Source organism: Rousettus aegyptiacus, unplaced genomic scaffold, assembly GCF_014176215.1.
Source record: "Rousettus aegyptiacus isolate mRouAeg1 unplaced genomic scaffold, mRouAeg1.p scaffold_m13_p_6, whole genome shotgun sequence".
Classification (NCBI taxonomy): domain Eukaryota; kingdom Metazoa; phylum Chordata; class Mammalia; order Chiroptera; family Pteropodidae; genus Rousettus; species Rousettus aegyptiacus.
Genome location: NW_023416309.1, coordinates 27,661,086 through 27,684,973, shown reverse-complemented (window position 1 = coordinate 27,684,973; position 23,888 = coordinate 27,661,086). Strand labels below are relative to the sequence as shown.

The 23,888-nt window shown below is 32.0% G+C and overlaps 1 protein-coding gene and 1 pseudogene across 1 annotated transcript in view; both read right to left on the bottom strand.

Moving 5' to 3' along the window:
- Positions 1–23,888, bottom strand: part of PCDH15 (protocadherin related 15) — a gene marked incomplete in the record, with an annotated part of 701,567 nt that overhangs the window by 310,347 nt on the left and 367,332 nt on the right.
- On the bottom strand, positions 20,663–22,060 carry LOC118603786 (annotated as a pseudogene).

Below are 23,888 nucleotides of genomic sequence, written 5' to 3'. Positions count from 1 at the left end.
TTAGAATGTTGAATACTGGCCCAAGAGCAGGTCCTACATTAATCCTGTAAGAATGTTGGAAGTTCAGAAAAAGCTTTACTCAACTGAGTCACAAGCCAGGAAGACCACTGATTTATGTTTTTTAATGCTGCCAATCCAGTGAAAATTAAAGCAAGTGAATGTGGTATAGGAAGATAGTGTCATTGTTATATGTTCTTCTTTCTTAACTATAAATAGAATAAATACCCTATGTTCATTGTTAATGTTCACTGCTGTGAAAGATGACCATCCAAATTTCTGTAGACCTGTATAATATATGCTTATTTCTCACTTAGTCAAAGTCCAAGGTATTACCTATTGATGGCTGATGAAGGTTCTCCCATTTTCTATTCATGGTTTACCAGATTGCCCTTGGGAGAAAGTAGAAGATTTTATAGGAGTTTGTACACAAGAGAGAGATTTTAGACCCTAGTAACTCAGTTCCTGATTTACTAACTAAATAGTCATTCATCGGAATCTAGCATACTAATTACTGGGCTGGATGTTAGGATACAAGCCTCAGCTTCTCATCACAAATATTTTATTAAGTAAAATAGTTTATAAAGTGAAATAGAAATAATTTAGGTTTTTGGTCAAGGAAATCGTCATCGATTGGTTATTCATTGATTAATATGATTTTCCAAAAATTATTAGAGGAAGGATGTTTATAACATTTTTGTAAGAGCATATTCTTACCTGTCTTGACTATCTGACACTTTCACCTCCTGTCTGATTTAAATAAAATCTAGAATCGACACTTTATTTCCAAAGATCCTTAGAACATATCCTGCACTAAAACTGAGTACCTCTTAGTAATTTTTCCTATACTAGCAAGTATAGTCACATCTCTCAATACCATAATCATAGTACAATGAGCAACTAAAATTTTAATTTGAAATATATACAAGAAATATTCAATTAGTTCAAGTTGTTGTTAGGCAGCATATGTTCAGCTTTAAGTGAAGGTGAACAAATGAAGATAAATGAGAAGTTGAAAGAAAACAACCAATATATGATTTTACGGAACAATATCATTAAAGAGCATGTGTTTTCTACTGAACAAAAGCAACTGACATTTTCCTCAAATTGATAATGAGGTGTACCAACAAAATTTGTGAAGAACAATGAATACAGTTTAATGAATGAGGGTAAAGAGAGCATAATGTACTTTATTCTAGCAATGATGTTCTAGGCATTGAAATTAAAAACAGAAAAGATGAAAATAATTGCATAGGTACCTAATCATGATGTTTATTAAATTGTTTTTTTCCCTATATTTGACAATATTTACAGAAATGTCTCCAAAAGAATAACTGTTGAAATCCAAATGAAATGTATTATGAAATATGATTTTTCACTTGGTATGCAGCTATAATCTCATGTGCAATTCAGGCAAAAGTAAGTAATTCAATTGAAAGTTCCATTTGCTACAATTTGATGATTGTGATTAAAGAATCACAAAAATTTTCTCTTTGACATTTCATGTTTCCTTCAAAAGAGCAGTCTACTGCAATTTCTTTAGTATTCTTTCCTCTTAGCTATGGTATTATTTATTGATGTTGGATTTCTCTACTTTTTAGAAATAAGAAACCTACATTCAACTGTTTCTTAAGAACCAATTAATTGATCTTATTGACAAGGGCCCATACATATTTTAAAAATTAAAAATGGTCTATAGGTATTTTTAAATAATACTTAAAATAAATTTATAAATAGTCATTATTATTATTATTATACTCTTAATTATGCCTATAATTTTAAATATGTCATCTGATATGAATTATTGCACATTTTACCTTAGAAATGTTCATTCTATCTTTGAATTCTTTTTACAAATTGTACTTTGTGATAATAAAATAGACTAGCTTATTGGATAGTCATTTAACATTGTTCTTATATTCCTTACTAGATAATTATTCCATTGAGAGAGAGGGGCTTTAGCTCCATCGTGTATCCACCATAGCAACCAACACATAGTAGGTGTCTGGTTGTTATCTAATGAATAAATGAACAATTTGAATTTTGACAGTCATAATTCTGATATCTTAAAAAAACAAACAATTTTTAATGGCGTCAATTATTTACTGAGGAGCCCTAGGAATTCTTTGGAAGAGGGTAGGGAACAGTGTGAGGAGGGTGAAGCTATAAAGGCACTGTTTCTCCTTACAAAACTTTGGTCAAAATATCTTCATTGTTGTTTGTTTGATTTAAAGGAGCTCTAGATAAAATATAAGAATTGTATCAATTCGATTTTCCACTTAAGTAGTGCATGATAATTAATAATAATAATAACAATAATAATAATAAAAAATTACATTCTATCACTTTGTCAGAAAAATAAACATCATAAAGGATTTGCCTTGGCTGTTTTCTTTCTCCTTTATAATCATCAACTCCACAATTACCTGGTGATTGTTTAGTGCTAGAAACTCTTTTAGGTATTTGGGCTATAATAGTAAAAAAAAAAAAAAATAGGCCCTGCACTAATAAAAAGTTCATTTAAAACTTTTCATGAGTAAAGTCAGAAAATAACAAACAAAAAGCATATAATAGGCCAGATGTTAATAAATGCAGTAGACAAAAAATAAAAATAAAAAAAACTTTAATAGGTTAAGGGAATTCTGGAAAGGGAGAGAATGTTATTTTACATAGCTTGGTAATGAAAAGCATTTTTGCAAAATTAAACTTTAAGAAGGTTCTGAAGAAAGTGAGAGAGTCAGCCATGGTGATACCATGAGCGAGGATGTGCCAAAAAAGTGACATGAGTGAAAACACACATGCTATGCTTGGAAAACAAAAAAGTGTGTGGTTTGAATGCAAAGAACAATGACAGGAAAATCCCAAGAGATGAGGTCAGAACAGAACTCAAGGGCAAGCTTGTGGAGGGCCTGAGTTTAAGAACAAAAGACAAACCTTCTTGTTCAGAAGCTGAGATTTCCTGGTATCTCTCTAAAAATAATCAGTCTCCTACTGGTGGGCTCTCCAATGACTCTTGATTCCATGCAGATGGAGTAATACTTAAAATTCACATATATACTACCATCAAGTAGTAACTAGATAATGTTTTACAAAAAAACACAGTATCATCAACCATTTCCATATTTCAGTCACTATGTACTGTATTTACAAACATCATCTCATTTAAATTAAAAAAAAAAAAAACCTATTCAATTAGTCAGTAGTAGTTTAATTTTCACACTATAGATGAAAAACCAGAGAATTAGAGCGGTTACAAAAAAACTTGTCTAAAGTTAAAACTAAAAAGCAGCAGAAGAAATGAATAAATACATAAATAAAATAGTCAATACCTGCCTTTCTAAAAGTGTAGGCCTGGATAGTTTGATAGGTAAACATAAACCACAGTTTACATAAGAACACTCAATTTTAATTACTTGCATTTTTAGAATATATTGGCTATACTCCTGACTCAGAGTTTTACACTGGCTATTCCTTCTGGAATTTCCTTTTCCTTCTTTCTCTAACCTTTATTTGAATGTTACATCTCAGTGAAGTCTATTGTGACCATCCATAGATTATTCTATCATTTCCTCAGTATTCCTAAATCCCTTAAACTGCCAAAATTTTCTACAATATTTTTTATCTTATACTGTAATGTATAATTTATATATTTTTTATGTGTATTTTCTACCCACTCCATTTGATTATGAGTTTCTTGATAGCATGAACTATTGTTTGTTTTGTATTCACTGATGTATCTCCGGAGCCTAGAATAGGGTCTGGGACATAGCAGAAGCCAATGTTATGAGCTGAAAATTTTTAGTGAGCATGCACACCTTTGATTCTAAACCTGAAGGAGATAGGAAAATAAATTATAGGCCAACTTTACTCCAGTTTCTGAGTATAAACATTTAAAATAAAATACAACAAATTTAATTTAATAATGTGTGTTTGTGAGTAACTGTGTGTATACAAGTATGTGTGTAGAAAGTCATCGTAAGCTTACATTTCATCCCTGGAATGAGTGGCATGCTAATATTATACAATACATTAACGTATTTCATCATATTCACAGATAAAGGGATCTAACCCCTAAACCTTCTCAATAAATATAGAAAAAGCTTTCATTTAACAGTCATGTATCATTTTAAAAATTAGCAAATTAGGAATAAATAGAATTTAAATAACTGCCTTTAAAGTCTTTATAAAATCTTATAGTGAATAACTTAATAATTAAATATTAGAAACACTCTAAAATAAAGAACAAGGCAAAGACGACAGCAACATGACTTTTTTTTTCAAACTATAGTATTATAGGTCAAAGTCATATAAAGAAATAAAAGACATATATATCAAAAAGAAAATATAAAATATCATTATTTATAGACAGTAAAGTTGTCTACATAGAAATAAGAGAAAAACACTGTTACAGTAAAAAAAAAAAAAAGACATCAACAAGGTCAATGAAAACAAAATAAACTTGTGAAAGTTGTCAGTGTTCCTTTTTGCAATAACCAATTAGGAACAAAATATCATCAAGAGGATGAATTAGGAGATACTAGCCTTCATTTCCCAGACAAGAAAAAACAATTACACAGCTATCCATGAATAAAAATAACCCAGGGCAGGTTCAAGAACCCAATTAAGAGCCTATAGCAACATAGTAGAGCAAAAAAAAATGGAGAATAAGCCACAGAAAGTATTTCTGAGGGACTGGCATAAATGAAACATCAGAGATGGCAAAGAACAGAAAAGATGGGTGAGTGCTATCGGTGTCAGCCACGTGATGGGTGTCATCCGGGTCTCCAGTGGCCTGCTCTGTGCAAAATCCTGTCAGCTTCCACTACAGCCTTGGACTCCTGTCAGCTTTCACAGAGGAGAACACCATACTACTTGTCAGTGCATACATCGATAGCCTGCAATATAGAGGACACTGACAGCTTTTGCCACAGGGGTAACTATGAGCCATCACTGCTAGAGACACCTGGGGAAGAAAATGCTACTGCACTTCCCTCAGAAAGAGCTGTGGTCGTGCTACTCTGGTATTTGGGCTGCTAATTCCCACTACTTGCCCTAGACCTTGAGTACCTGAACCTCAAATCTCAAACCTGAGGCCCCTTTGTGCACAGCCATGCTTCAGACCCTGGCTCTGTGATCACTCTACATGTGCCCGTGTTCCAGACTCCAGGCCTGCAGTTGCTTTGAGTGCACCTGTGTTTCAGGCACCACAACCAAAGCTACTACAGGTACCCAGCATCTTTGATCCCAGGGTGTTTGTCACTCCGTGCTTGTCTACACCTGAGATCCTGGCCTTGTGGCCACCAGCACATACTCACATTTCACACATAATTGCTCCCATGAGCTAGTCAGCACCCTTGTCCCTGGAGCCACTGTCCCTCATAAGCATACATACACACCAGTCCCCAGCACCATGCCATGGTTGCTCTCTACCCATGCCTCTGGTGCTAGACCTACTACTGCTGTGGGTTAACAAGCACCCTGAATCCCAGGGCTGCTGTCACCCTGCAAGTGTCTATGTTCCAGTCTCTGGTGCTGGTTGCACCACAGGCACTGCACATCAGAACCTGTAAGTGTTTCTGTATGCTGGTCCTGGAGCCAAAAATGATCCCCTCTGCCATGACATACTTCATGGGAGAAAAAAAGATTAGGTGGCTCACCAGCAGCCTGCACTACTAAGACAGCTAAAGCCCTTGCAGCTGCTACAGATACCCATAGCATGGTCATTAAAGATCCCTGAAGTAGTTGCTAATGCAGATGTCAGCTAGTGGAACTGCATGGAGACTATGCTGCTGGGCCTTCCCTGGAGCTGGAACTGGCACAGTCCACCCAAAAGTGTTCTCACAACCACTTGCAGGTGAAGATCTTTCCCAATCAAAATAGGTCTTTAAATTCTAGAAGAGATGTCGCTCCATCAAATGCACAGACATCAACACAAGGGTATAAGAAACACACAAAAATCAAGGAAACCACATTACCAAAAGAAGAGTGGTAACAAATTTCCAGTAACTCATCCCAAAGAAATGGAGAACCCAAAGAAATTGCCAAAAAATGTTTTTTTTCAAAATAATTTTTCTAAGGAAACTGTATAACCCACAAAAGAACACAGACAATTCAATGAAATCAGAAAGACAATATACCAACAAAACAAGAAAGGTGAACAGAGTGATAGCAGTATAAAAAAGAACCAGATAGAAATTCTGGAGATAAAGAATATAATTGATGAGATTAAAAAAAGCAATGGAGAGCATAATAACAGATTAGATCAATCAGAAGACAATATGAACTAAAATATGAGTCATTTCAAATTAATCAATCAGAGAAGAACAAGGAAAAAAATAAAAGAGAATGAAAAAAGCCTATATGAATTATAGGACATCATTAATCAAAACAATCTTTGCATTGTGGAAGTCCCAGAGAGGAGAGAGGAAATAAAGCAAAGCTTATTTAAAGAAATAATGCCTTAAAAGTCCCCAAATTTAGAGATAGATAGCAACACAGAAGTATATGAAGCTCATTGATCTCCATGCAGATTCAACCCAAGGAAGACTTCACTGAGACACATTATAATAAAATTGTCAAAAATTAAAGAAAAGAGAGTTACAGAAAAAAAGAGAAAAGGAGAAAAACATCTCATACCATGCAACTTCCATAAAGCTCTAAGTGGATGTCTCAACAGAAATCTTGCAAGTCAGGAGAGAGTGGGATGATATATATTCAATGTGTTGAGGAAAAATAACTGCTAACCAAAAATAGTAAACAAGGCAAAATTATTCTTCAAAAATGAGGGAGAAATAAAGACTTTTCCATATTAACAAAAGCTGAGGGAATTCATCACCATGAGGCCTGCCTTCTAAAAAATTCTAATGAGAATTCTTCGAACTAAAATGAAAGAATGCCAGTTAGTAATGTGGAAACATATGAAAATATAAATATCACTAATAAATATATAATCAAACTTAGCATACTCAAAGTATAATGGTGGTATCTAAATTACTTAACTCTTGTATAAAAATGAAAAGATAAAAGTATTAAAATAACTATAATTACAATAAATAGTTAATGGATATTCAATATAAAGATGTAAATTGTGACCTCAAAAACATAATGTGATGAGAGAATAAAGGGTAGAGTTTTTGTATGTGACTGAATATAAATTGTTATCAGCTTAAAATCGACTTATAACTATAAGACATTTTATGTAAGTCTCATGGTAATCACAAAGCAAAAACCTATTGTAGATACATTCTAGATAAAGAGAAAGGAGTCAAAACATACCTGTGAAAGTCATCAAATCACACACACACAAAAATAGTGAAATAAAGAAACTAAGAAGCTACTAAATGCCTAAAACAATTAACAATATAGCAATAAGTTCTTATCAATAATTATTTAAGTGTCAATGGGCTAAATTTTCCAATTGAGGGTCACAGAGTGACTAAATGGATTAACAAAAAAATATATATATTTATAAAGACTCAGTCAGTTTTAAGGACATACATGGAAACCAAAGAAAGCAGGAGTCTTATATAAAACTAAATATATATGTGTGTGTATACACACACATATATACACACACATACATACACACACACAACATTGGAGTACCTTAAATATACTAAGCAAATACTAACAAATCTGAAGGTAGACACAGACAATTATGTGTTAATAGTAGGAGACTTAAATGCTCTACTTTCAACAATGATAGATCATCCAGACCTAAAGTATACTTTAGACAAAATACACCTAGACATATACAGAATATTCTATTCAACAGCCACAAAATATACATTTTTTGCAAGCATTGATGGAACATTCTCTAGGAAAAATCATGTTAGTTTAAAAAATAACTTTCAACAAATTTAGAAGACTGAAACCATACCAAGTATTTTGACCACAATCATGTGACTCAAAATCAATAATGGAGAAGGAAAATAGAAAAAAAATTAACAAATTTGTGGGAATTAAACAATACTCTCCTGAATAAACAAAGGATCAGAGAAGAACTCAAAATAGATTAATAAATAAAATTTTTTGAGACAAATAAAAATGGAAATTCAATATATCAAGACTTATCGAATTCAGCAAAAGCAATTCTAAGAGGGAAGTTATAGCAATAAATAACTAATTATAAATTTGATTTCAAAGGCAGGGCAAGTAAAAGCAAAAATAGATGAATAGGACTATATACCAAACTAAAAAGCTTCTGCATAGCAAAAAAAAAAAAATCAATAAAATGAAGGGACAACCATCTGAATGGGAGAATATATTTGCAAATAATGCCTCCAATAAGGGGCTAATGTCCAAATATATAAAGAATGCATGCAACTCAACAACAACAACAAAATCCAATTTAAAAATGGGCAAAGGATCAGAACAGACACTTCTCCCAAGAAGACAAATAGCCAATGGACATACGAAAAGATGCTCAACTTTACTATCCATTAGGGAAATGAAAATCAAAACCACAATGAGATAACACCTCACACCTGTTAGGATTGCTATCATCAACAGGTAGTAACAAGTGTTGGAGATGTGAGGAAAAAGGAATCCTCATACACTACTGGTGGGAATGTAAATTAGTATAGCCACTAGGAAAAACAGTATGGGTTTAATCGAAAAATTAAAAATAGAATTAATCTATGACCCAATAATTCCTCTTCTGGTGTCTATCTAAAATATTTGAAAACATTTATCTGTAAAGATATATATATATACCCTAATGATCATAGCAGCATTATTCACTGTGGCCAAGACAAAGAAATAACTGAAATGTCCTTTGATAGATGATTGGATAAAGAAGATGTGGTACATATATACGGTGGAATATCACTCAGCCATAAGCAAAGATGAAATACTACCATTTGAGACAATGCGAATGAATCCTGAGATTATCATGCTAAGGGAGATAAATCAGACAGAAAATGTTGAGAACCACGTGATTTCACTCATATGTGAGACATCAAACTTAAAACAACAAATGAATAAGACAAACAAAAACAGGTTAGTGGTTACCAAAGGGAAAGCGAGGAAGAGGAAGGTAGATAAGGATAAAACAAGTCAAATATATGGTGACAAAAGGAAATTTAACTTTGGGTGATGAACACACAGTACAATATCCAGAAGACATATTGAATTGTACACTTGAAACCTATAAAATTTTAATAACCAATGTTATCCTAATAAATTTAAAAAGTAAATAGAATTTTTTAAACAAATAAAAATACAACCAAAAAAAAACAAAAACAAAATGGTTCCAGTTTTGGGAGAGTTCACAGTGGAGAAGGGTATTGAATAATTTAATAAAGGAAATCAACATTCTACACATTTGGTCTTCCAACGTGGTATAATATAGCTCTCATTCCTCATAATATTTCCGGACATAACACATTTCTTAAAAATGATATGATCTTGATTGCCTTTTCAAATCTCACTCACTTTCTCATTATAATTAGCAGTAGTTTCTTTTAATTATTGCTGCCCTTCTTAGAGCAGTCTCAGATATATAAAAATTAATTACCCGGAACTCCCGTTTTTATAATTTTCTACTTTTTATGCTTCACTGGCTTAAAGTGACACTTACTTAAAACAGACTGCATATGGTAGTCATCTGATTTATCAAAGAAGGTTGGGAGAGATAAAAGGAATGTAGAACATTAAGCTTTCTATGGCGTTTCGAGACTTTCTTAGAAATTATTAGCACATCAAAACTTGTTTTGACATGGCTGAAAACATATTCCATTAAAATGTTAATGCGAGATCACTGCTGTCATTAAGCCATCATATTATTTATTGCATATTTATGGTGAAAATGTTTTCGAAGTTCCCATTCCCCTACTTTTTAATTATTATAAGTAACTGCAGATTACAGTCAGCTTATTCAAAATAATAAAATCAAGGTCTTCTACAAGGTCACTGGAATTACTATAATACTCTACTTGATTTCCTTCTAAATGCATTTGCACTTTAGGACTGAATTATGATACCTATTCACACGGATGTCATATTTTTGTTAGAAATTAATTTGTAACATTTCTTCACTTCTACAGAAGCTCAGTGGAATAAAAGACCGTTCTCTAAGCTATGCTTCTAACCACAATCAGATACCTCTATCTTAAAAGGTAATTTCAAGTCTTTGCTCCATATATCCTTCTCTATACTATCCTTACTGTCTTCACCAATCTTTGATTTTTGACACGTGGTCTCAATTTCTAATCTTTGATTTTCAATCTTTCTTTTACTGTTAAAAGTTGGAATGAGTAGTCTATAATAATGACTTTATATATTCCACTTCCTGTTGTTTAGCTCCAAACCTGCTATCTTTGCTTGAAAATTTTACTTTCATTGGTCATATATTATTTTCATTCCTTTTCAATTTTGTATATATTTGTATTTTATAAAGTACTCAGATGTAGTAATCATTCCCTTATCCTCCTCAATGTATTGTCATTGTTTGTAACTTATAGATGAACCTGCTGAAAGGGGGTTTTGATTTTTGGCATCTTAAATTAAGTAATTGTTCTGTTTCTCAATTTTTACTTGCCTATAGATACAACAAATATAAAAGTAATAATGGCAGGTATAGTAATATTTTTGTCTATAAAAATGCAATGTTTGCTTAACTGATCTTAATAAAACCCAAAAACCGAAATATTAAAAATAAATAAATAAAATGCCTTTGCTTATAACAAGGGTGCTTCCTTTTCTAACTTAAATATATATATATATATATATATATATATACATACATACATATACACACATCTGTTATTTAATGTCTCAAGCTATTTTTTTTTTATTTTGCCAATATGTCAAGTTTCCCATAACTTTCAGTTAGTTATATAAAGGAACACAGGGTTGTTTTCAATTAAGAAGAGAACTTCTCAGTTTATGTAAATGGATTGCTCCCCGTTTGGGGAGTGAGGCTCAATTTCTTATATTAGCCACAAGTTTATAATCTTTTTAAAGCAATTGGCTCTAACAACAACTTTCATATTTTCCACAGTGTGAAAAATTAGAAAACAATAACTCCAGAAAGAACACCACATGTAATTGTGACTAAAAATGTATAAAAGTAAAATAGAAAAGGTTTATAAATAAGGCAACAATCCTATTTTCTTCTAAAATTTAATTTGATGCTCTTCATGGCAAAATTAATTAAATGAAAAGATGTGTCAATTCTATTAAAATCTCTTTAAAATCTAAAACACTATTTAAAGTTAAATTATCTTTGGACTGTTCTCTAACAATTAACTTCATGTGATCAAGAACAACATAAGTCATAATAAAATGTATTCAGAGTACACAATGATAGCACTATCTGCCTCCAAGAGATATTGACCTTTTGTTTCACATTTTATAATATTCATAGTATAGTATTTGAAAATCATATTTAGTTATAATAGGTGTCAAGATAACTGTATACTATATAGGATAATTTTAGTATTATAAAATATATCAATAAATCTGTGAGGAAGGTACTCTATAATTAAACTGTAACTCTTTCCCAAGCCAAAACAACATTGCAGTTAACTATCAGGTCCTTAATTTAAAGTAATTTTGCAAGTATGAAAGAAATAAAATATCTAGAAACTCATCAAAATACTCTTTGTCAAGGTAATAAAAACAAGAGCATCTGCCCAAGTCAGTCAAAAGAGCATATAATTTAGTTTTATAAAAGTGTTAGGGCTAAAGAGTCTTAAATAACAGTTTAATTTCCAGAACTAACCAAAACATTTGACTTTGTGGGCAGGCTCAGTGCTCTTGAACATTTACTACTGAAAACCTTTATGTTCAGACTTCGATAAAGCTCATATAGCTGCTTCTTTTATCAGTGGTGTAAATTATCTAACTAGTCATTTTTTGACTAGACCAGTGGTTGTCAATTTGGCCTCAGCATCGCCTAGAAATCAAATCTCAGGTTTCATTCACCCCAGTCCTGCTAAATCAGAAATGTTAAGAGTAAGGCCCAACAATCAACGTTTTATTAAGCTCTCTAAGTGATTACAATATATGCTAAAGTTTAAAAATCACTGAAAAATGATGGTGGTGAGTTTTCTGATAGAAATAAATATTTTTATTATACTTGCAGTGAAGTCTGCATTTTTTGGAGCCTGCCGAAAATGAGGTAAGAAGTCTGAATGACTCTTTACCAAAAATAAATCCAAATACCTATATTATGGACGAAAGTATTGATAGAATTTAGAAGCTTAAGTTCATAATTTTTGTAGATAACCAGTGGTCAGTGCCTTCTGGGGGAAGAATGTGAAAAAGATTTCCGTATGAGATTGTGTGAACAACCCCTGCCTACATATTTGAATGTAACAGGTAACCAACAGAGATTGAGGGATTAGAAAAACTAGGACAATATTCATGTAATATTTTGGAAGGCCGCAGCTTCATATCATCACTATGTAATGATATTTCAGTAAAGCTTGACTCTTTGCAGTATCCTCAGTTTGTCTGAGGAAGAATAGGAGTATTTCTTATTCCTACTTTTCACTTTTCACTCATCTACCCTCTATTTATAATTCTCAGAAATTAAGCTGAACTCTCTCAAAAATAATTTAATCATATTTACTATATAAATTAGGCAGTCACCTGTCATGCTGTGTAGAAACTACAGGTATTGACAGTTTTATGAAAATAAACTTAATGTAGGTAAGAGTTAGCTTAGAGTTCAAGTCTCACTAGAGCACTGAGATCTTAAGATTATTCTCTGAGAAATGGCTAAGGGATACACCTCAGGTAATGCTTCAGACCTAGGAGAAATGGGAGAATGCATGGATTAAGTAGGAAAATGCCAAAATTGAACTATAATGAAGGATTTAAAATTATCTTTAATAAAACGGATGGGAAGGAACCAAGAAGACCAGTAATTCAGACCTATGATGAGTAGATGTAGGTATGTGTGTCTTGTGTGAATAATTGTTAAATCTCTTGTTTTTCAATTAGAGAAAATTTGAAAACATACTTTGAAAGAAGCTACCCTCTTAATTGAATTATATTTGTAAATAGAAGATTTTAGTTCTTCGAGTCTCTAAGAAGCCAGTAATTATACACAAATCATTATTCTTACAATTAGGTATTTCATGGCACATTTTAGGATTCTTCTCCAGTGTGTCATAAACTTATAAATAAAGTGATATTCTAAGGATCTAAGCAGGAGTAGCAAATATTACCTGAGTGATAATTATCTTAATTCACAGATTACTGTTGATTCCAAAAGTATTCGATTTTCAAAAAGGTCTGAAATAAATTGAAGGTTTAATTCTTCACAAGAAAAGTAATACTGTGATTTTTCAGTTTTGGTTCCGATGCTTCTGGATTGGCTGGCTTTTCCATTCTCACAAAGCTGCCCATTGTGGTTGAGTTGGCATAGCTATACTACTATTAGCAGCTTCATCAGGCCTTTTTCATTCCAACTTGAACATTCATAATACAAAACATTATCTAAAACTTTTGCCTTGAAAGGGAAAGTAGACACAATCAGAAGTAAGGCTTCCAAGACCTAGTTCCCTTGTTTATAGGGTAACACAAGCTTCTGCACAATCTCAACATTTTCATCTACCCAAAAAGCTTAAAGACTGAATAAAATGATTGACATGTAGTATCCATCAAAATAATACAAATAAAACTGTTTATGTTACTTATAAAAATTTTGTCTGGAAAGAAGTGTTCTCAACAAATTTTATATTAAATAAAATTTAAACATTTTTTTCAACAAAGTTTTATTCAATAAATGCTTACTGAAAGCCTACTACCTTTTGGATTCTGTTCTAGATTAGAATTCATTTGAGAAGTAAGCTGTTTAACAAAAAAATATATTTTTTGGCTCCTATACCCATATTTTTTTCATTTTTTTCTAAAATCAGCTTTCAAATACTAACAAAAATAATGTACTATATCCTTTCAAAATACTGTATTTCAATAGCATCTTTAGACTCATCAAGCACTGATAAAGTAAACAAAAAAAACCCTGAATAGTCTATTTTATAATAGAAACATCCTATCATTCCTCTGGAAAACAGAAAGTCTCTTCTTGATATTTGATAAAAGATGACATGTTAGATGTGAACCTCTATTGTTATATTTTCTCATTCTCTTTTGATATTTTAGTTTAGTTAGTTTTCCTCATATTTTTTAAAAATGAAGATAAGATGAAAAACAAATCAATACTATATGGTCTGACTCAGATCAATATGATATACATTAAATATTTTATTTAATGTGATTTGTACTCAAGATCTCTAACATTTCTAAAGCTTCTATTGTTCTTAGGAATGGCACATTTCAAAATTGTGTTATGCTTTGGGTTAAATTTATTGACTTCTCAAAACTTCTTTTTGTTTTAATGAGCTATATATCCATCTATGTATTAAGTAGGAAAAACATTTTAGAAAATTGTCACCAAAGCATGCACTTGGCATCTGAAAACAATTAAACTTCCTTCTAGCTATACATCAGGATTTTTTGACATGTGACAGTTCTATTGTTTTGCATGCTTGCTTTGTAGACAATGAAAATATACTAGAAATATTAAAATTCTGCATTGTGTAGCATATTATTTTAAATGTGTTTTAAAAGTTTTTTATCTACAAAGCTGACTTCCAATATTTAATTTCTCTGTTAATTTTGTGGGCCTGAAATATTTCCTGGGTGAATTCTGATATTCTCCTCATCAGGGCATCTTTATATTCTCAGGAACCCAATTTAACCTATGGGCATGTATTTACCTTTTTATTAAGCAAAATTAATGTTTTGCCTATTTTTCTTGTTCTGAGGCTAGTCATGACATGACATTTTAAGAACCAAGGATGAGAATGAATGTTTATAGACACTTCCTGTTTTTGTAGCCATGTGATTCTGACATGATTAATAATACTAATTTCCATGTCATTAGTTTTATTAACAGATATTTTATCTTAATCTAAATGCCAAACGAATAGAAATTCAGGATTCAATTGTAAGATCATTAAAGTTCTCTCTACATTTATGATGGGAGTGACATACATACCATCAATTCTGGTTAGAGATGAAGAAATATATATATATTTATATATGCATATATTTATATATAGAGAGAACAATGAATTAGAGTTAGTTTCTGTGTACAGTTCTCATTGCTAAATTCAAGTCTTCAGAGAGAAGCTTCTTTAAGAAATAGTACAATCCTTGGTTCAAAGCTGCTTCTACCACGCAGAAGGGGGAGTGATATAATACAAGGGCAATTAGTACTCTGAGAATTGCTGAGGTCAATTTACTGCTGTCACTCCTATCCAAATCTCTCTATATATATTTTTTCTTTTCCTAAAGAAAAATGCCTTTATATTTCTTCAGACCAAAAAAAAAAAAAAAAAAGCAAAGTAATAAGTTTATGTATTCTACAAGGTTTCCCTAATTATCATCAATAATGTTGTTTTTAGAAAAAATTATTATATGTTCCAAACAACTAATTAGAAACAATGTTGTTGCACAATTATTTCGAAAGTAGATGCTTACCCCTACTCTCTTTTGTTTCCAGTATGTATGTGTGCCTAAATTCCTCTACAGATTTCAAGATGTGGAAATGTATCGTTATTTTACAGTGAAAATAATTAAAATTTAAAATCTAGAGGAATACAACTAAAATTCATGTCACACATTGTTTATAAGTAAGGTATTTTTCAATGTAGACAATAAAACATAATTTATAAGAACCTAACATGAGTCATCAATTTGGTATATATCATTCTTAAATGCTATGTATATAAAATTGCTTCTGAAGAGATGAAATACTACCATTTTCAACAACATAGATGGACCTTGAGATAATTATGCTAAGCAAAATAAGCCAGACAGAACATGTTGAAAATCACATTATATCACTTACATGTGGGATATAAACCTAAAAGCAACAAATGAATAGGACAAACAAACAGAGACTCATGGACATGGACTATAGACTAGTGGTTACCAGAGGGTAGGGTGTGGGGGAGGAGGGGGGAGGTAGATGGGGTAAAGGGAGTTAAATATAGGGGGATAGAGGTAGGGTGAAGTGGGTAAAAGGGATTAAATATATGGTAGCTGAAGGAAACTGGATTTTGAGTGGTAAACACACAATAGAATACACAGGTGTCAAATTATAATGTACACTTGAAAATTATATAATTGTATTAACCAATGTTTCCCCAATAAACTTAATTTTAAAAAGAAAACTTTTTTAAATATTAAAAATAATTACTTCTGAACACAGAAAGTATTTATAATCTAAGTATAAAATTCAAGAAGTTTCTTATCTTTGGCAATCTATATAAACCGAACTAAGAAATAAGTAAGAAACAATGTTTAAAATAACTCTTGAACCAACTGCATGCATACTGTGCTAATAAATTCAAACTCTTTTCTACATCCCTCAAATTATATTAAAGAGATGCTTCTTGACAGAGGCATACTTAAATCACTCTTCATTTCTTCCTTTTTCTCTTATGTAAAAATTTCAACTTATAAATCTTTTTTTTTATGAATGAGTGTTTATTTTGTATGTCTTTGGATAAATTGTCTGCCAAGATTTTAGTGATTGGGGATTTAGAGTTTTTTGGGTGTTTATTACAACTCTGACATTATCAGTGTAAATGTTTATAGCACGTATGATAATTATTATTATCTTAACATAGAAAGTTCTTTCAATTTCACTAAAATAAAAACAGCTATCTGGTGTAGTATTTACTAACTTATATCACTCTTTCACCTCAAATCATCAACATTGGCACGAAACAGCTGCAAGCTTCAAGGAAATCTCACTGAAAATATAATAGAGCTATTATAAATTTTATTTGTTTCGTATAGCAATTGAAAACAAATAAAATCATTCTATTAATATGTATAAATTTATTGTTTTTTTTTTAAATAAACATTAGGGAGGGTTGTCAGAAAAGGTCTTTTTGAGGACATGACTATGTTTACTTAAACTTGAATTTGATTGATGAGAATGTACCAACCACTCAAAGGTCTGACAGAGGTGTTTTACAACAGAGTGAACAGCAAAAGCTGGGCATTAGAAGAAACTCAGAAGTTCCAAAGAACAGTATAAAAGTCCTGGTAGTAGAGCAGCAAATAGGGAAGAGTTAAATTGTGTGGCCTTGTAAGTCATATTCTGCTATTGAGATTTTATTCTCACCATAATCAGAAGCCACTGGAGAATTTTAGGCAGGAAAGTAACTGGAACTGATTTATGCTTTTAAAAGATTATTCTGACTGCTGTGTGAAGAATGGGTTGTAAGAAGCAAAAATGGAAGCAAGGGCAGGAGGTGACAGTGGCAGTAAGATTTCCTCTGAAGATATTAAAGGCATCATGTATAAACATCACTTGGGAAGTTAATAAGTCAGTTGCTTGGTCCATGGTTTATTTCTTTCCTTTCTCTGAGTATATTTGCAGATGACGTTAATAAAAATATGTGCAAATCAGAGGGATTGCTATTAGGCCACCTACAAATCAAATTGGTATAGAGCTACCATGGTAGAGAAATATATTTTTTTAAAAAGTCTTACCAAAAAGCCAACTCTGCATGCTACGGTTTCTTAAAAAAAAAAAAAAAAAAAAAAAAAAGCTGTATGTAAATAATCTTACAAACTGTATTTATCACTTTTCCTAGTATTATTTATGAAATTATTTTTGTGGTGGCCTCACTGAGTTGAACTACTCATTTTGTTTTCATCTTTTGACCACTCATAAGCCTCAATATAGTTTAAACTATTAAAATACATTATCATGTCCTTCAGTATTCATTTTAATCAAAAAGAAATAAACTAAGAAATACATGACATAAAGTTGGTTTTGCTAACAAGAAAATATTAAATGAAAATACATTTCTTATAGAAAAATAAATTTTATGTAGGTTTTTTTTTAACATAGGAGCACTTTTTTCAAATAATACTTTTTACATAGAATGTCAAAGCATGAAGTAGATAAATGAATTTAGGTACATTTATACAAAGAAATACTATGCAGCTTTTTTAGAATTATATATGTGTGTGTGCATGTGTGTGTGTGTATTTTTATATATGTAGTATATATTATATACATATATATAACACATACACAATAAAGAGAACTTTAATTGACTCCAAATAAGTAAATATTTACTGAGCATCTTACACTTAAGGCATTGTTTTAGGGAGTTAAGATAAGATAACAAAGAAGGTAGATAAGTTTCCTTTTCATAGTGTATTTATATTTCATAGGAAGTATTTATTAATCAATTAAAAAATATGTATAAGAAATTTCCACATAGCTAAATGACCTACAGAAAATAAAACAAAGTCATATATTACTGAATTCATGGGAAAGAAGGCTACTATAGATAGGTGGTCAGGGAAGCCTTCTCTGAAGAGGTAACATGTGAAGTGAAATCAAGTAAAGAAACTAGCCACAGAAAAAATGTCAAAAGAGAACATTCCAGAAAGTGGTACATAAAGGCGTACACCCTCAGCTGAAAGAGGATAATTTGGCTTGGTAAAAGTCAGAAAGAAGGTCAGGGAACAGGTAGAGGAGAAGTAGGGAATGAAGTGATGGTTCTATTTGGGTTGCTATAATAGAATATCACAGACTGGATGGATTATAAATAACAGAAATTTATTTCTCACAGTTCTGGAGGCTTGAAAGCCCAAGAACAAAGCATCGACAGATTCATTATCTGATGAGGGCCAACTTCCTGGTTCACAGATAGTCATCTCACTATATTGTCACATGGCAGAAGTTGGTAAGGGGTCTGCCTCTCTGGGGTCTCTTTTATAAGGGCATTAATCCCATTTATGAGGGCTCTACCCTCATTACCTAATTATATTGCAAGGGTCCCACTTGTGAACACCATTATATTGGGGATTATGTTTTATCATATGAATTTGGGGGTGACACAAACATTTAGTCTATAGCAGTCAATGACAAAGGACTGTGTAGGACCAATAGAACATTACAATAAAGAGCTTAGCAATGATAGTTCATTAAAAAGCTATCACAACCTTGAAGTAGAGAAGGGACATGATCTGATGTCTAATTTTCAATACCACTCTGATTAGATTTCAGACAGACCTGATAAACAGATATAGCAGGACTCTAAACAAAAATTTCTGATGGCTTTATTATACATTTGCCTTACATATTTGGATTTTCAGATGTCCAGCGTTCATTTATCCTTCTTAATGGTATCTCAATTTTCTAAGAGAAACTACTTTTGTACATTGGGCACAATTCCATCAGGGGCTCTGTATTATAATTATTCATAGAAACAGAATCAATAGGATGTATGCATGTGTGTGTGTATTACTCTCTAGATAAACAGATTAATCTATCTATCATCTATCTATCTATCTATCTATCTATCTATCTATCTATCTATCTAATGGGGAGATTGAAAGATATTTATTTTAATTAGTTCATGCTGCAATTATGTAAGCAACTCCAAAATCTGCTAGATAATCTGGCAGACTGGGGACCCGAGGGAAACATGATGTTATAGTTCCAGTCTAATAACAGTCTGTTGTAGAATTCTCTTTTCTTTGTGGAAAGTCAGTCTTTTCTTACTGACTTCAACTGATCGAATGAGGTCCATCAACATTAGGAAGAGTAATCTGCTTTTCTCAAATTTTACTGATTTAAATTGTAATATATTCTACGAAATACCTTCACAACAACATTTATATGTGTTTGATCAAATATCTGGGTAACATGGACTAGCCAAGTTGTCATATAAAATTAACCATTACAGGCTCTCTGTCCCCTCCAGTCAAAGAATGAGATGTGGTTTGAGCTATGTCAGTTAGATACTCTTTTCCTTAATCACGTATTTAAGTAGAGGGCCAAACAAGTACATCCTATCCCCATAGTCATATCCAGATAACATGATCATGCTCTTCCATTCAAAATGCACAGTTCTTCAATCTCCAGTTCCTAATCCTTTTAAACAAATCACCATTAACCTAGTGAACATCTAATACTTCACTTTTATCTAGGCCAAACTCATTTGTTTGAAATATATATATATATAAAAAAAACTAAACTGTAATTGTCTCGAGCATGCTCCAGACATTTGGAAAGACAGGCAATTAATTAATAATAGACATTCTGGAGACTGGACTTTGAGTATTGAGGCTTTCCAATTTTTAATGTGTGTAATTAAAAAAAAATATTTTCTGTACTACTTATAATTAACAGCCAACATTTATTTTAATTAAAGTAAATAATAAAACTTTCTAAATTAGCAAGTGAGACAAAAGCAGAATTTTAAATGTTATTGGAAATGGAAATTCTATCTTTATCCGCAGTAGGAGCTCCAGAGGCATCTTTGAAGAACTGGAGGTTTTGTGGGACAATTTGAAAACTTTATTAAAATTTATTATTTTTGTGTTCATAAAAAAGGGGGTAAAAAAAGGAGCAGGATACTTGCTTCCCTGGAAGACATTTAAAGTTTGATTCATTGATGTATTTTTGGCTCACAGCATTACCTTGTGGCATTTTGTATCAGCTGCTGCCTCTTCCCAAAGCAATAATATATTGCTAATTAATTCAGCACAAGCAGTGACTATGCCAAATCTATTTAAAAAGAAAGAAAGAAAGAAAAAAAGCTCTCTACTGTTCTTCTCAATAAAGGTATCACATTCTTTTAAAGGACCAAAGTCATACTGAGTTAATTAGGACTAGCACAATCAGAATAAATTAGGCTGTATTAACATATACAATTGTGTTTAAAGCTGGGTTTTCAATTTAAAATAACCAGATATTCCATCACTAATCTGAATTAACTAATTTCCTCCCATGAGTCTCCAAGTAAACATTCAGCCAGATAAAGAAATTATACTGTCGATGAAATAATAATAGCAATAACTAATATTATTAAATCCTTAGTATTTGGTAGAAATAAGTTAAATGTGCTACATGAATCTGATTTTATAGTACTTATGAAAATCTATATATTAGATATTTTTATACCCATTTTGTAAGTGACAAACATAGACTGAAGTTTGGAGACAATATTCACAACATCACAGATTTCAACTTGGAACTCTAAGTTCTTACAAATTTCTTATGAATTACCCTATATTGTGATAGTAAACACTTTTGAAGTTTTTTTTTTTCTACACAATTTAGTAAGCCATCAGAGTTCCAAAAAAAAAATGCTTATGTAAAGTTATGAATATCAAGTTTAAGTTGAATGACTTTTTCTTTTCTCTTCATGTATGTTTTATAGAAAACATACATGATCTCTTTGCTCTATTATAAAAGTCATATCTCCAAAGGTAATTTAAAATAGTTTGAAAAATCACAAATGTGTTTTATTTGTCACCATAAAAAAGTCTTAATTTTACAGATTTTTGGACTGGGGGCTCATATCCATCTGTTCAACTTTAGCACCTGTCTCATCCCCAGTAACTTTTTTAGAACTGCTATCACTTTCAGCAGAAATCTCCATGAGTTTTCCCTTTTCTATGTCATTTCCAATGCTATCTGGATTCAGTTTATTGACCAATTCTTTCAAGTCATTTGTTTGCATTTCTTGAGGCATGATTTCCATCATCTTCTGAATGTGGTAGACCTATTCGTGCTGAGCATAAGAGGTCTTCCAATTCTGACTGTTGCATTTTTTTTTTTTTTTTTTAGCAAAACTAACACAGAATAGATGACACAAATAACCATCAGTAGACTTGACATCAACATGAACTTCAACCATGGCCTGCTATTTTTTGACTGGGAAGCTCTTTTTGCCACGGGTAAGAGCCTTGACATGGAACTTAGTCAGGGAGTTTTTGACCTGAACATCATCCTCAGTAATTAGCTTGAATTTTCTTAATTCAACTTTGTCATTTGCAGATCAGCTAGGCTCACTTCAAAAACATGACTTCTGAAACCATCAGATGCAATTTTGGTTCCCTGAGTTCTTGTGATTATTGTTTTCCCAATATTTCTTATATTGAACATAGCTAGTGCGTTCACATCACATCTATCTTTCTTAAAAAAAAATAGTTCAACCACTTTTTTGGGGGCTTCCTTTTTGCCACCTTTTGTAAGGTGCTTGTTCTTGCTGACTGCCATGGTGCTGCTCAGAGAAATGAAAGGCTAAAAGCTCTTGAAAAAAAAAAAGGTTAGAATCCATCCTATTATTAAGCTGAATAGTGACCTTGTTCCTTTAACTGATACTTATAAACCCAATCCCCCTATTGTTTTTTATCCTTCATTCCACAATAATAATAATAATAATAATAATAATTAAAAATATCATCACACTGTCTATAAATAATTGAGCCTATTTAACATATATTTTAATACGAGATAAAAAAGAACAAATGATCTCTTTGCTCTATTATAATGTCATACATTATTTTCAGAATTACTGTAATACGATTATATACTCTAGACAATATTTTCTGAATTTTAGTTGTTGTTGGTTTGTTTTGTGATTAGTAATTGTTTACCTAACTTGAATCTGAAATTTGTTTGATCATTTACTGCTGGTAGTATGTGGGTATGACTATTATGAGAGTTAAAAATGGCAAACAATGCAATTTGTAGACTCTAGTTATATTATTGCCATTTTTTCTTTCACTACTTTGAGAAACAATCTTCTCATTAAAGGTTATGGGCAATTTGAGACATGCACAAAGGGCATACTTAGCAGGCAGAAGAACCCAGCTAAACTGAATCTTGTTTCATAGGGTCAGCTCCTGAACAACAGCTCCTCTACTGTCATCACCGCTAATCCTCACAACCAATCAGCCTGAGGGTCAAGCTCTCCCACTGATGTGAAAACAGCAATCAAGGCTCAACTACAATAGGAGAGCACATACAACCCATATAAAAGACACACCTGGAGCATCTGGCTCAAATGACCAGGGAGACTGTTCCACTGGGTCCATTAGGACACCTACTACATAAGATCAGTCTACTAAGACCAAGAAACATAGTAGTTCTACCTAATACATAGAAACAAAAACAAGGAGAGAGTTAAAGTGGGAATATAAACATGGCCCAAATGAAAGAACAGAACATGCTCTAGAAATAAATAAGTAATAAGTAAGTAAGTAAGTAAATAAGTAAATAAATAGAATGGAGACAAGCAATCTACCAGAAGCAAAGTTGGAAACACTAGTTATGAGAACACTCAATGATCCCAGTGATAATTTCAATAAAGAGACAAAAAACATAAAAATAGAGCTAGAAAACATAAAAAGAAACCAGTCACAAATGAAGAATACAATAACTGAAATGAAAAATACATTAGAAAAAATCAACAGTAGATTATATGAAGCAGCAGCTTGAATCAGCTATATGAAAGATAAGGTAGCAGAAAACACCAATCTGAAGGAAAAAAGAAAAATAAGAAGAATCCAAAAATATGAGGATATTTTAAGGGGCCTCCGGTACATCAAGCATACAAATATGTGCATCATAGGGGTACCAGAAGGAAAAGTGAGAGAGAGCAAGGAATTGAAAACCTATCTGAAGAAATAATGACAGAAAATTTCCCTAACCTGGTGAAAGTAATAAACATACAAGTCCAGGAAGCACAGAAAGTCCCAAACAAGATGAGCCCAAAGAGGCCCGCACCTAGACACATTACAATTAAAATGCCAAAGGTTAAAGACAAAGAGTGAATCTTAAAAGCAGCAAGAGAAAAACAGTTCATCACCTACAAGGGAGCTCCTATAAGACTGTCAGATGATTTCACAACAGCAAAAGACTGTCAGATGATTGCACAACAGCAACTTTGCAGGCCAGAAGGGATTGGCATGAAATATTCAAAATTGTGAAACGTAAGGACCTACAACCAAGATTTGCTACCCAGTAAAACTATCATTTAGAATCAAAGGAGAAGTAAAGAGCTTCTCAGTCAAGAAAAAGCTAAAAAAGTTCACCAACACCA